This window comes from Triturus cristatus, chromosome 7 (genome assembly GCF_964204655.1).
Source record: "Triturus cristatus chromosome 7, aTriCri1.1, whole genome shotgun sequence".
NCBI classification, from domain to species: Eukaryota; Metazoa; Chordata; class Amphibia; order Caudata; family Salamandridae; genus Triturus; species Triturus cristatus.
In genome coordinates, this window is record NC_140590.1 from 1403244886 (window position 1) to 1403258714 (window position 13829).

The 13829-nt window shown below is 43.7% G+C and overlaps 1 protein-coding gene across 2 annotated transcripts in view; it reads left to right on the forward strand.

The window, feature by feature from the left end:
* Positions 1-13318, forward strand: part of ZNF217 (zinc finger protein 217) — a 145154-nt gene extending 131836 nt beyond the window's left edge. For both annotated transcript variants that reach the window (XM_085619129.1, XM_085619130.1), the window contains exon 6: positions 11433-13318. The gene's annotated coding sequence lies outside the window, so the exon portion shown is untranslated. The remainder of the gene's footprint in view (positions 1-11432) is intronic.
* The last annotated feature ends 511 nt before the right edge of the window (positions 13319-13829 follow it).

The following is a 13829-nucleotide window of genomic DNA, read 5'->3' on the forward strand; positions in this document are numbered from 1 at the left end:
ATGTATGGAAATATCTGTGTGTGATTACATATTGCCTGTGATATGCTTATGTTGTGATCATAATATCACTACTATTGTTATGGAGTTACTGCTCTCTACTCTGATTCAGGCATGTGAATCTATGAAAGATACCCCAATACTGGAGAAGAACAATAGTTACTTACCTGTAATCTGTGGTTCTCCAGTATTGGTATCTTTCATAAATTCACATGCAACCCGCCCACCTCCCCTCAGAGGCTCTTCTAAGCTCCTTTCATTCTGGATCACACTTGTGCGAGAGAACTTTCTGGGTGGTGCTGTCGCCCGATTGGCTGTAGTTTGGACTATATATAATGACTTGGACGAGTCATGAAAGTGGAGGATTTTGTCCTTTTGATTTCTGTCTACTTTACTTCCTGGTTCTAGGTTACCTATGATATATGCATATATATTGCTTTTTTTATGTACCGTGGGACTCTCACTCCGACGACGGGGAATGATTCAGGCATGTGAATCTATGAAAGATACCAATACTGGAGAACCACAGATTACAGGTAAGTAACTATTGTTCTTCTCAGTCATGTTTAGCCTGTTGCCCTGGAGGTATGGGGGCACTAGGCCCATAGGTGTCTTCCCTTTGGGGAAGGGATCTCGGTTATTGTGGCTGGAACTGTGAAATTTCGCTCTCCAGGGTGGCTACCACCTATGTTATAGCCCTAAAGATGGGGAGGTATGTGATCTCCTCCATAAAGCCCTCCATGTCTTCAAACTCCTCCATGTAAAAGGATTAAATACTAGGAACCAATTAATCACAGGGAGAGGCCTGTAAGATTTTAGTATCCCAGTGGGGAATTGTATTATCACCCTTCTAGGGGTCCTGGGACCTGCACCCATACTTTAATAGAGCAGTTTGTCATCTAAGAAAGGTCCCACACTTCTGTCTCATGAGGCAGTCCTTCCAGCGATGCGGTGTTCATCTCCAGGTGGTGGCTTCAAATTTATATAATTTGGGTATTGCTGCCAAATACGGGCAGGTTGACCTATTTCTTCCCACGATCTCACCAATGTGGCCGGACGCTGGGTGCGGAACTCCGCGTGTGAAGCAGATGCGTCCGGCTCACTTGGGGGTAGAGACATGCTGAGCACTTAGAGAACAGGTGTGCGGGCCATCTAGCAGCCGGCGGACCGCACCACTCAATGAAGCTGGCAGCGTGACTGCATAGGAACACTAACGTTCCTGCGGTCAGAAACCAATCCGCTAAGTGGTCGCTGCAGGAAAAAGCAGTTGAACAGAACAATAGAAGCCAAATAGGCGTCGCCTAAAGCAAACTTCGCTTACACGCATAGGAATAAACAAGAGACACTTCTCTTAGTGCTGCTGGAACAGCAAAGAAAGAGGAAGGTAGAGAGGCGACGAGGAAAGTTATAGGACGCTCCAGTCCTCCAATTGGATGACATTTTTTCTCTTCTTTCCCAAGGACTCATACGAAATGTAGTTTGTTTGCAGATGGATTTTATTTAAAGGCTGCTGGAAAAAAATAAAGTAAGGAAAGAGAAGCCTAATCCTTGCCTCCGGGTCCTGACTTAAAATCAGTATTCTGTCGGCTTCCTAGATCATTTGGCGCCTGTGCCACTGCACCTTCGGTACCATTCAAATAATGGCCCTAGTGCCTGCAAGGAAACATTGGGAAATAGTTTATATCCGTTAACCCCTTCGCCGCGGGAGTAATTCCTGCGCGGGGGTGGGGGCGGCAGCGGCGCTGTGCTTGTGATGAGCCCAGCTCGTCATGAGGCACAGTGGAGCTGTGCTCATGACGAGCTGGGCTAGTCACGACTCTGCCCACTAATTGATTCTCCCGCACAGGTAGGGAATCAATTACGCGTGGGAGTGGCGCGACCATTATGACGAGCCCAGCTCATCATGAGCACAGCTCCACTGTGCCTCATGACGAGCTGGGCTCGTCATGAGCATTCAAGGGGTTAATAAAGGTGTTACGAAAAATGCACAATTGCAGACTGAATACAAAATTATTTTGTAGCTAAACATAAACACAAAAGCTTTCATAAAAAGTGCCTTTAAACTTCTCCAACCCTCAAAACAAGGTGCCACAAATATAGCATATGCTCAACCCATCAAAGTGATAATCGAGCATTGTTAAAATGTGTTACAATAAGGCTGGTTCTTTCCTGTGGAAAGATCTTATCCTGTGCCTGACAGTGAATGGACCATAAACAGTGTGAATTACGAAATTGCTTTTGTACTTTGTTCCTAAAAAGACTGTTACACAAATTAAGTGGACTCGCCAAAGAAGAGTAATTTTCTAAATAAAGTGCAAATGATTTCTGCAGCTGAAGAAAGATACCTTTTGAGATGGCTATGTCTAAAATAAAAAAAAAACATTTTTTAAAAAGGGCACAAGCAGGCTTCATGGAGAAAGTACCATTAATTCCTCTTTCCTATAAATACTTTCTTTGAAGTCATCCGAAAGCAAAATAAACACCGGGCTCCCACGAAAACACTGCTTGGCATTTAACATCTGTCTGAGTGACCAGCAAATGTAATGAGATAACAAGATTTAAAAGGCCTGTTTGTTAGAGAAAACAAGTTTGTGGCAGAATCCTGTAAACACGACTTTAGCATATGGAGGTACGAACTTGCGCTGTACAGCTGATAGCAAAGCCAGCAAATGCAGAAAGTGTGGGTTACAAAGCCAATAGCAAGCAACGGACCCTATGAGTGCGTAGACTTCGATGGTGATGGCTCCGTGACCTTCCACTTGACCGGGGCCTCGAACGGCACTGAGCGGACTGCTGTACCTCCAAAAGCTTTTGGGACTGCTCCCGCAAAGACTTCGGGTTTAGGGACTGGCAGTCTGAGCACGACTTCGGGTCGTGCTCCAGGCAACAAAGGCACACGAGGTGTGGTTCATGACTGGCATCAACTTGTGACAGGAGTCACAGAATTTGAAATCGGGCTGACGACTAGACCTCGCTCATGCAACAGGAGCCGCAAGACTAAAAAAAATGCCGACAAAAGTCGAGAAAGTTAGTAAAAAAGTGACTAGGAGCACGCTCTCTCTGGATCTGCGCTAGCTGGCGAGGAAAAGGAAGAACTGATGTCAGTGCGCAGGGGCGGCGTCTAAGTAGACACCGTGACGTCGTCCCTGCGACCACAACGCTGACTGCGGAGTCGACTGACGCCACCTACCGACGTGCAGGGGTACTGCTACGAAAGTTTCTCCAGATCCAATCTGACACCTGGGGGTAATTCTAAGGTAAGGAATCTAGAACTACTAATGTCTCTTGCAGATGCATCGTTACCGAAGGTAAGTAACTTGTTCGATAGATGGATTTCCAACATTACCTCCTAGCTTCACCTATCTGTCTTCGTCAAAGATGTCCTTACAAGATTGGAAATATCTTTCACATGGAAGTTTTGCCCCAGTTGATGAATAATAGTTCCCCGAGCAATGCTTCAGTTAACGAGCAGTCCATAAAAGGGGAGAAACTTAATGATTGCTTCCTGTGTTATTTTTATTTTTTATTTGTTTTAAAAATATATATATATATATTTTTTTTTTTATGTGGAAAACACTTGCCTCAACTGATAAAGAGAAGTATGGCATTGTTTTTCTTTTTATGTTAATGATTCCTTTTTTAAACGGGAGATTGCTGTAGTTAATTAATATCCTGACTTGGAGTCATGATTGTTACCATCTATCTTGGTTAGGCAGGTGAGCTTCATATGCAGCAGATTATTGGACTTGTTTGAGCCACCTCCATTAATGCAGATATTTTCAGCATAACCTTAGCCCACTGAACATTTGGAGGTTTTCTTAATTTGCCACTACTTTGTATAGGCTTGGTTCACAAAACTTTAGCCTGCCTAGTAGAAGAAGGCGATTCCCTCAGGATTAGGCGCAATATTTGGGTTGCATTGAAAATCAGCTGAAGCAGGAAATTGTGGTTGGTTTTTGATCTTTGAGTGCTCTAGTCACAAGGGAGATTCTACTTTTTCAGCTGGCAGCTGTTTTGGGAGAGTACCATTTGATAACTCTGCTACCTGGTGGCAAATTATTTCTTGGCACACTAACTCTTAGATGATTCAGCGAGTGATGTTGCTGGACAACCCGCAGAGGTTTGAACCATGGCCAATTTACAATGCATGATTAAAGCAGCAGTTGAGACGGCCTTCAGAGATCAAGAGGCCCCCCTTTCTGCTTAGGTTACAAAGGTTTAGAAGATGCTCTGTCTTTGGAGGGATGGAAAACTGGACTACACAAAGCGTGGAAATTCCCATGTGTGTCTGGCCAGAGGGTGTCCACAGAAAAATTACAAAATATGGCCAGTGTCAATACAGAGGAATTTTCCTCGAACGACATTGAGACTCACTCTATTCTCTGGATGACGAAATTCGGACCTACTGAAGTTCCATGTCCGCTTTGGCCTGGGAGAAGGGGAGGGCTGGTGTTGATGCAATAAGCCTTTATTATGTGATCACAAGGTTGCGTTAAGTGTGGAAATTATTTGTGAGGGTCCACTTATGTGTATGTGGCCTTGTTGCTGATTGATATGTCTGAGATAAAATCAATAAAATGTTGCATAGTAAAAGAGGTTTCTAGGGTTTAAGAGGCTGGGGATACAACCACTGACCCTGTTGAGGAGAGGGTATAGGATGATTTAGTCAGGGTCTGGATCTGACAAATTTTCCCGCATTTATGAGAATTAAGGTTGATCGAGCCTTTCTTCACACAAGTACCGGCTACAGCCAGATCAGTTCCATTGCTTGGAGCCATTTGCTGGGTGCTCTCTCACTTTACCCAAGTTTATTCCCAGATGCTGTCATCTGGTTAAGTTTACAGAAGAATGCAGTAGTTAAGGCCTACTGGATGGTTAGTCTTATCGCAGGGCAGCATAATTTCAGGAGCTTCCTTGCCACCTGATAAAAAGTGGGGAGTCCGTTAGAGATCATATGCAGCTTCCACTGTTCTGTGAGAGCAAACATTCTATACCACCTGCACTGTCTAAACTCTTCTCAGATTTTCAGTGTCTTGCAGGTCCGTTAAATGAGTGTTGACTAAACACACTTATTTTAGTTCCAAAAGTGATAGTTCACATGCTATAGTCATTTACAGTCAAAAGATTAAACATTAAAAAATGACAATTTCTGACCATCTGGAGACAAACTGTGTGGCGCATGTCACCGTGCCTTGTCAGAAACAGACCCCCATGTCATCTGCTTGTGGTGCCTTGAGCGCGACCACGACAAGAAGTCTTAGTCTAATTGCCTTCCCATGGCTCTGAAAACCTTGCGGGAGCGATCTTTGAAGCTTGTTGCGGCCCAGCAGACACTGTCGAGCACAACTCCTTAGAGATCCCGGTCCCATTCGAGGAAGATAAGGTCAGGGTAATGCTCCAGGAGCCCTAACTAGATTTATTCTCACTATAGGTCCTCTGGACACTCTGGGAAGAGTCCCAAAAAGAAGTCCAAACGGACGAGACCAGTAAGGTGCATCTACGCTCTAGGGTACCTGGTTCAACTCCGTGCCTCGCCCCATTTCCGGGAGCCGAAGCGAACCTCGCTCAAATGAGGGAGTTTTGGTAGGCCATGCGCTGTATATTCGAGCGGGCCGCCTTATGGCTCTATGGTTTCGGAGGAGGCCCCACCAGATTCTACGCCATCGCCCATGACGGGGTTTCATGGAACCTATACTTGGTCGACGCCAGTCCTGCCAACATGATCTTCTCTGATGTCTGGCCCAAAGTCGATGCCGCTGGCCGCACCAACAGCACCCTCCCGTCTTGATACCCGACGACTCTTAGTCGGATCAAACTCGCTCAACGCCAGCAGAGCCCAGAGGTTCTACGTCTGCCTGTGTGTTTTGAGGAAATTTCAGGTATGAGTGCGGATTGGTAGGGGTCTATGAACCCCTTTAGAACATTTGAACATTCCTGTGGAAGAATTGCACTGGTATGAGGATCTTGGGGAAGCCAATGGACTGGACACATTTTCAGATACTGGTATGCTCTCTCTACCTAGTGTGGCTACGGAGAAGTGGGCATCATATGTCACAGTGGTGAGAAGGGCAGCAGAGGTCCATGGCCTGGAGCTGCTGTCTGTGCAGGTCAGGAGTCTCTTGACCAAGGTGCTTCAGCCTGGGGCTTCCATGTCTGAACCCATATAGCCCTTTAATGAAGCACTAAGAGGTCCCTTCTAGTTACGTGGTCCAAGCCTAGTACAGGGGTACCTGTCAACAGGAAAATTGCACACTGCCATCGCCCTGCGATGGGAGATCCAAGGTTCCTCAGCCAACACCCCACCCTTGGTGGATTAGGCTTTAACGTCACATGGCTCATTCCCTTCCACTTCTCCGGATAGGGAATCCAGAAGACTGGACACATTTGGGAAGAAGATGTTTTCTTCTACCAGCCTGGCATTGCGGACTGTGAATACCGCATGATTATTGGGCCTTTTTTCGCACACCCTTTAGGAAACCATTGCGCAACTGCTGCCGCAGGTCCCGGAGGAGGCCCATGCCATGCTGTTTCAGGTAGTGAAGGATAAGAGATGCAGCAAAATTTACCATTAGGTGTGGCATGGACACGACTGACTCACTGGGCAGACCGGTTTTGTCGACTGTAGCCTTGGCGCCCTGGCTAGCTGAGAAGATCTGGCTTCCTAGGTGATGTCCAAGCTAACCTCATGGGCATGCCCTTTAACTGGGCTTGTCTTTTATGTGTGAAAGTGGACTCGTCCTTCCTTGAGGCGCTTCAATGAATCTCAGGCTGTTGCCAGATCCTTGGGCCTCTCGATTACACCTCGTGGTCAGTCTAGCTTTCTACCCTTTTGTGGCAGTTGCGTCACTCCTGGGATTAGGCGGCTATCTAGGAGAGGTGGAGATCAGGGGACACTGGGTTCCATGTCAACTTGTTGGAGTTTTGGGCGATCCGGCTAGCTTAGAAAGCATTTCTTCACTCTGTCAAGGGGAGGTTAGTGCAGGTGGTCATGGACACCACCACCACCATATGGTAGTGCAGGGTGAAGTGGGGCCTTGGACTCTTTGTCAAGAGGCCTTGCATCTCTGGAAGTCTCTGAACATGGCTGGAACAGCAGGGCATAACCGTGGTGGTTCAACACCTGGCAAGTCTCTGAACACCAGGATGGACGAACTGAGCCGTTGATGCCCATCGGATCACGAACGGCGTCTCCAAACGGAGGTGGTGCAAGGTCTTTTTCAGTGGTAGGGAGAGTCTTGGTTAGATCTATTTGCCTCCGAAGAGTGTGTGCAATGTCAGCAGTTTTACAAGGCAGCTATTGCTCGTCGACTCTTACCGTTGAGAGTGGAGCTCAGGCCTCCAGTGCGCCTTTCCGCCCATAAAACTTCGGCCCAGAGTCCATTCTTGTGGCACTGGACTGGGCATGGTGAGTCTGGTATTCAGAGTTTCTTCAGATGAACATCGATTCTGTGATCAGGCTGTCCCTTCGGGGGGGGGGGGGGGGGGTCTTCTCTTGCAGCAGCAGGGGAGAGTCCTCCACCCAAACCGGTCAACTCCCACATCCTTGCATGGAGATGGAGATTGAGCAGCGACCGTTGATAGCTTTCAACCTTCCTCTTGAAGTATGTAATGTTATTTTGGCGGCCCTCCACTATGACGTTAGATGCCTGCCATTGGCAAATATTTTTAAAATATTGTACAGAAAGGTGTATTGATCCTCTTTCTGCTGCTCTGTCTAATATTCTCCTCTTTATTCTTACCCTTGACCAGCAGGGCTCTGCTTTGGATACTTTCAATGGTTAGATTTCTGCTCTGTCTGCTTTCTCTCTGCTTCCGGACCAACCCTCTTTATTCAGGTTCCCTTTTGTAACTAGATTCTTAAAAGACTTGTACATGTGTTTCAAACTAGTACCTTTGTCATGCCATAGTGGGACCTTAATTTAGTCCTCCCATTTCTTGTGTGCTCCCTTCGAGCCGTTACATAACTGTCCCCTCAGGCTGCTTACCATGAAGACAGCCTTTCTAGTGGCGATAACCACTTCCCCAGAGGGTGAGTTAATTGCCTGCTTTATCATGCAAGCTTCCCTAATTGATGACTTCTGTGGATAGGGTGGTGCTTTGCACCTATGCTTACTTCCTACCAAAAGTTGTGACCCCCATTACATCTGGGTCAATCAGTCACACTGTCCACCTTTTTTGCTCCCCTGTATCCCTCTAAGGAAGAGGAGCGTCTCCACCGTCTGGACCGTAAAAGAGCGTTATCATTCTACTGTGACCACACAAAAGAGTTCCGGGGGGATGACCAACTCTTTGTGGGTTACGTGGGAGCTAAACAAAGTCATAGTTCAGAAACTAACCATTTTGCACTGGGTCGTTACTTGCATTAAAATCTGTTACAGCCTGAATAGGAAGCAGCCTCCTGAGTGATTACGGGCCCATTCTACCAGTGGAAAAGTTGCATACATGGCGTTGGTGCAGGATGTCCCAGTCCTGGGCATGTACCAGGCAACAACTTTGGCATCGCTGCACACGCTTGCCAAGCAGTACTGCCTGGACAGTCAGGCCAGAAAGGATGGGTATTTCCCCTGTCGGCCCTACAGGACCGTTTAATGTAGAAGATCTGTGCACAGCCCACTACCAAGATAGTTTGGCTTGGGTATGTATTCAAAGGTAAGGAAATCTGCAGCTAGAAGTCCGTCAGATGAGCAAGTTATTTACCTTCAGTAACATATTATCTGGTAAAGACTAGATCTAGCTGCAGATTTCTTGCCGACCCACTCATGCCTCTCAACTCTGCTGAGTCATTTGATAGGGCTAGGGTTGCCCCCTTTTCAGGGCCCAAATTGTGACCCACACAAGTCGGTTCACTTCATGGCTGTGTTTCTGGTGTTGAAATGTGAAAAGAAACTGACTTCCGCACGCCTGGGTGGTAAATAGGTGACCCCAAAATCATGACCGACGCTAAAGACACTGCTGACGTCACACAGAGCCTCCCAAAGGCACGCAGGGGTACTGCTCACACAAAAGTAATTGGATCCAGCCTGGGGAATTCAAAGGGAAGGAACTTGCAGCTAGATATTGTCTCTACCAGATAATGCGTTACCGAAGGTAAGTAACTTGTTCATCGTGTTTGGCAAAATTGTGAATCGTGGTGTCGTAGCATCATAAGTGGTGGTGGTAAGATTCCAGCTGTCAATTTTTTAAATATTTTTTTTATATACAAGATGGTTTCATATCTGGTCTAGCTATACCCTGAATTGGGAACCAACTAGCAGCTTTATGGGAAGACAGTGTTTCCAAAGTGGATCCTCTAGCAATATGTCTCCTAAGGAGATTCTTTCTCCAAAGGTCCATTACCTAGATGGCCAGCCTGCTTCAGGGTCTTTTGTTGTCCACAGCCTGTAGCCCTCTGTGTCTAATGATGTACCTCCACCATACCTCTGCATGTGCATACTAACTAGAGGATACTGTCCACGTGCAGATACACATGACACTGGCACTGTGGGGCTTGTGTCCTGTTGCTTTATATATTGTTTTAGAGCATTTAGATTTGCAAATGACAGAATAGACACAAAAAAAGAAATACTAGCTTGGTGGACAGATCACTGTTCTCGATTTTGAGCAACAGTGTATGGAGACTGTGTGACTATTACCCATTAGCTTATCTTGCAGATTCTTATCTGCACTTCTTGCATTGTTTTGTACTAGTATTGTAGACCTATCATCCCACTGACCTGTCAAAATGAACTGAGCCTTCCTGCCGCTTTACTGCTTTCTTTGTATTGGAGAATCCTTACTTGGATATGGTGCAGTGTTCCTCCCTAAGACCTGTAACAATCCAGATAATGGCTTTACTGTCTTTTTTCTATTTGCCTGTATGAAAACATCATATTCAGCCTTCTTTCCGATTTTAAACTGTGTGAAATATTTGAAAGGAAAATTGCCATCCAGCCGTGTTTCAGCATGTAGCAAATGATCACAGATATTAAGGGCCTAATTACGACTTTTGGCGGAGCGGTGGCGCGACTGTGCCAACCATCGCTCCACCAAAGGTCCCTGCCGCAAGCCAAATTTGGACCAATTATGTGGTCTGGTGGCAGGAGGCGTGGCGGTCCTGCTGCAGTGCGTCTTTCAAAAGCTGTGGTACCTTTGAAAGAGGTACCGCAGTGAGAACAGCATATGGGGTTCCTGCACAGCATGGACTCTACAGTCCATGCAGTGAAAAACTGCGTGCATGCACACAGGGCGGTGCATATTGTGCCCCCATGCATGCATCTACAGACTGAGTGGGCACATTTTCCGTACCGTCAGCCTTTTAATGGAGGAAAGACCTCCATGAAACTGCTGGCTGTCCTAAAAATTGTAATATGCATGGCGGTGCCGCAGTGGCACCACCTGCATATTATATAGCCCCTGACCGCCGTGCCACAGACTGGGAACGATGGCTTCCTGGCGAGCTGGAGGTCCAATTATGAGCCGACTGCCCAAGTCTTAATAGGGCGGTCGGACCGCCAGTGCGGCGGTGGCCAGACTCCTAATTTGACCCTTAGTCTTTATGAACTTAATTAAGATATTCTCACGTTAAGTATGCACGTAGCATCTGAGCTAGGGGTCTTCATAATGGTCTCCTTTTTACTACCTATATGTATGTTAGTGTCAAGGGATCTCAACCCTTTAGAAGAAAAGAATTACTATTTTACAAAATACAAAAAATGAATTCAAATCACAGACTGAAGTAACCATGAAGTGGTAATTTCTCTAAATACCACGGTTCATTGATCCATAGTTTCAGTTAAGTAGTTAACTGCTTGTAGGAAATATGCAATGTCGGTATCAGCAAGTAGTCTCTTGCATTTAAGGTGGCTGCCTGTTGCTCTGCAATGTGTTCTGATACTGATAGAGAAAATGACACCTTTCATTGCTTTTGTGAGATTGGATACTTTATTGCTATCATAACGGTTCATCCTACAACTTGAGATGCCAGAACATCTACTCCTGAAGACAGGACTGAAAAGTTGGCTTAAAAAGGATTTTTGGGAGTTTAGACAACCAGATGAGCCTTCCACTGGGTTGAAGATTACCTTTCATAGATCATGGTGCTGGCAACTAACATTGCTAAATGTTTCCTGTCCTCATGCCATTGTAGTTAGTAGCTTGTTGTTTTCAGATATGAAGAACTTCTGCGATTTCTGCCTATTTTCCTTCGACAATCTAAATTAAATTAATTTAGATCATTTCCCATTGAAGTCAGTCATTGATGCCAGCGTACACTTGTGGAGTGGTTGCTCATTTGATGATGAACAAGTTTTAGTCACTCTTCATTTAGATGAATGATAAACAATTTTGCATGCAGGTTGACAAAACTGTATTTTGTTGAATGCCTTTTAAAGTAACGTTGGAAGTTGTGATTTATTCCATTTGTAATATTTCCCGTTGACCAATGTATTTTCTTTCAGGCATATTGATGCTGAGTATTGGCAGTGGAGTTCTAAACTTCAAGATGGCACATTGAGGGACAACTCAAGAAATAAGCTGTGATTGTACTCTACACTTGAAGAACACTACAGTTTTATAATTTATATTTTGAAATTCTTACCATATGGCAATAAATGGTGTTCTGAGCTCCTGAGATGTTACTCCTGAGTATATAAGGGCCTTCCTTGACAGACGTTTTATTTATAATTGACCCAAATAATAAGGCAAATTGCGTGTTTTTGTACTTGAGTGCTGCTGATAAACTGTCTGAAAGAATATATTTTATGCATCTCAGGTAACTATAAATATCAGTTAGAGAAATTTAGAAATTATTTGTGAATGGTTATCTCAAATATTTTGAGCAGTTTTTGATATTTTACTTTTATTTTCTTAAATTATATGTTTTTCCTTTTGCAGACTGTCTCCAAATAAATTCCATGTTGCATACTATTAGGACACCGCTTACTACATTGTTTTCTTTGAAAACATTGATGTGAACCCCTTCGTAGCTCAATGTTGTGCGTTTATCACGGCGTGGTGTTTCTAAATTGAAGCCTACCGGTGTTGACACTGTTAATAGTTATTGAATGTTTTGCAACACATTCGTCATTATTTTAGTGTGCAGTTTTGTGATTAATGCTACATTTATTCATCTGTGGACATGCAAAATAAATCAAGTGTATGTGTGCAAAGCAAGTGAGCAAATCGATTTGGTGCATTACACAGTGATAAAACTTGCCAAACATTTTGAAAATGTATATTTTGGTACTCTTATTGTATTTATTATTTTCCAGTCCACTAACCCTTGACAGTGATTTGGCTTTTAAACCTAAAACTTGCTATTCGGTGGATCTTGCACGTACATTCCACTTCAGCAATAAATGCTCAAGTTTAGTTTGAAGTCTTAAGCCCTGCATACTTAATTTGTGTTGGAACTAAATTAACAAATAATGCAGTTTACTGGTCTGAAAATGAGAGCAACATGGTTTTGATAAGCAAATGCAATAAAATGTGTAGTTCTGGTCCACCATGGTTTTGCTATGATTAAGTGCCTCTTTTTTCTCTGAAGACCCTGAAAAATTAATGTCAGTTGTTGGCACCGGAATATTTAATTTGCACTGTTGGTTTGTATACTCATCTTTTACAAACATTAAAGAGTTCAAGTAGCAAAGCTAATGGAAAATGCTTTAATTATGCAATATGGTACCAAAAATGGTAAACCTCTTACTGTCCCCTTGAAATACCACCTGATGTCGATATCTTACTGAAGATAGCCATATATCTTATTGCCCTTACTTCATTTGTCAGGAAATTAGATTTGCCACTTTCCTGTTCATAGGCTGAGCCATGTGTACATACCAATGATTGTTTTGGGGGTTTTGCACTTTTGTATACCTTGTTTCAGAGATTAATACACTGGAAAAATGCTTGATGTTTTTGGCTGTTCTTTAAATGAATATTGTGAATTTAATACTATTATTTGTAAATCCTTTGAAAATACCAAATCTAATAGTAGCATCCTAATCTCCCTTTTTTTACAGCTACTAAGAATCTAAATTTTGTATCTTCCCAAACTACACACTCCTTTGAGTATTGATTTATGTTATGGGAGATTTTGTTTCGGAGTTCTGTAAACCAGTTTTTCATAATTGTTTTCATCAGTATTAAGTTTTGGATTGCTACTGTTCTGTTTCTGGTAAATACTGAGTGTATAAAGATGCAAGTTATTGTTTTGATTGTATTTATATACTTCCACAATGATTTAAGATTTTCATACAGTAGACAATTACTCTTACTTTTTGATGTATGTCAATTCAGTAGACGTGTTTGTGTATATGAATGTAAATATAAATTTCAGGTTTTTCAATTTTGTGATTGATTGTTTTCTTTAAACATGAATGTATTGTGATTGGAATGTAAACATAATGCAATTTCTTAAACTGTATAAGACTGAATACCAAAATAGATGAAAATTAAGTGAAAGATAGCAGAAAGGCAGTCTCTTCCATTGGTTACAATTTTTGGAGCCGCCATTTAAAGGGGGGGATGTCGGACATTAATACACGCGCTACCATATTGCAACACATTTGCTGGACTCCAAAACACATTTTCAAAGTAACCCTATTGACCGATAGAAATTATTTATACAGGAAAATGTACCTTTAAGAGGCAACATGGTCCCCATTGTATGGTCTAGTGTGACAAATGCAACAAAAGAGTATACTTCGCTGAAAACACCACTGTCTGATATCGAAATTCTTTATAACTATTCTCAGAAGAGTCCACGTTCAGACAGCATTGAAACAGATGTTTGGAGTAGCCAGATTGGATTGAGGGTAATAAGAGATTTGTGAAGAATAGCAGGGAACGAGATCTTT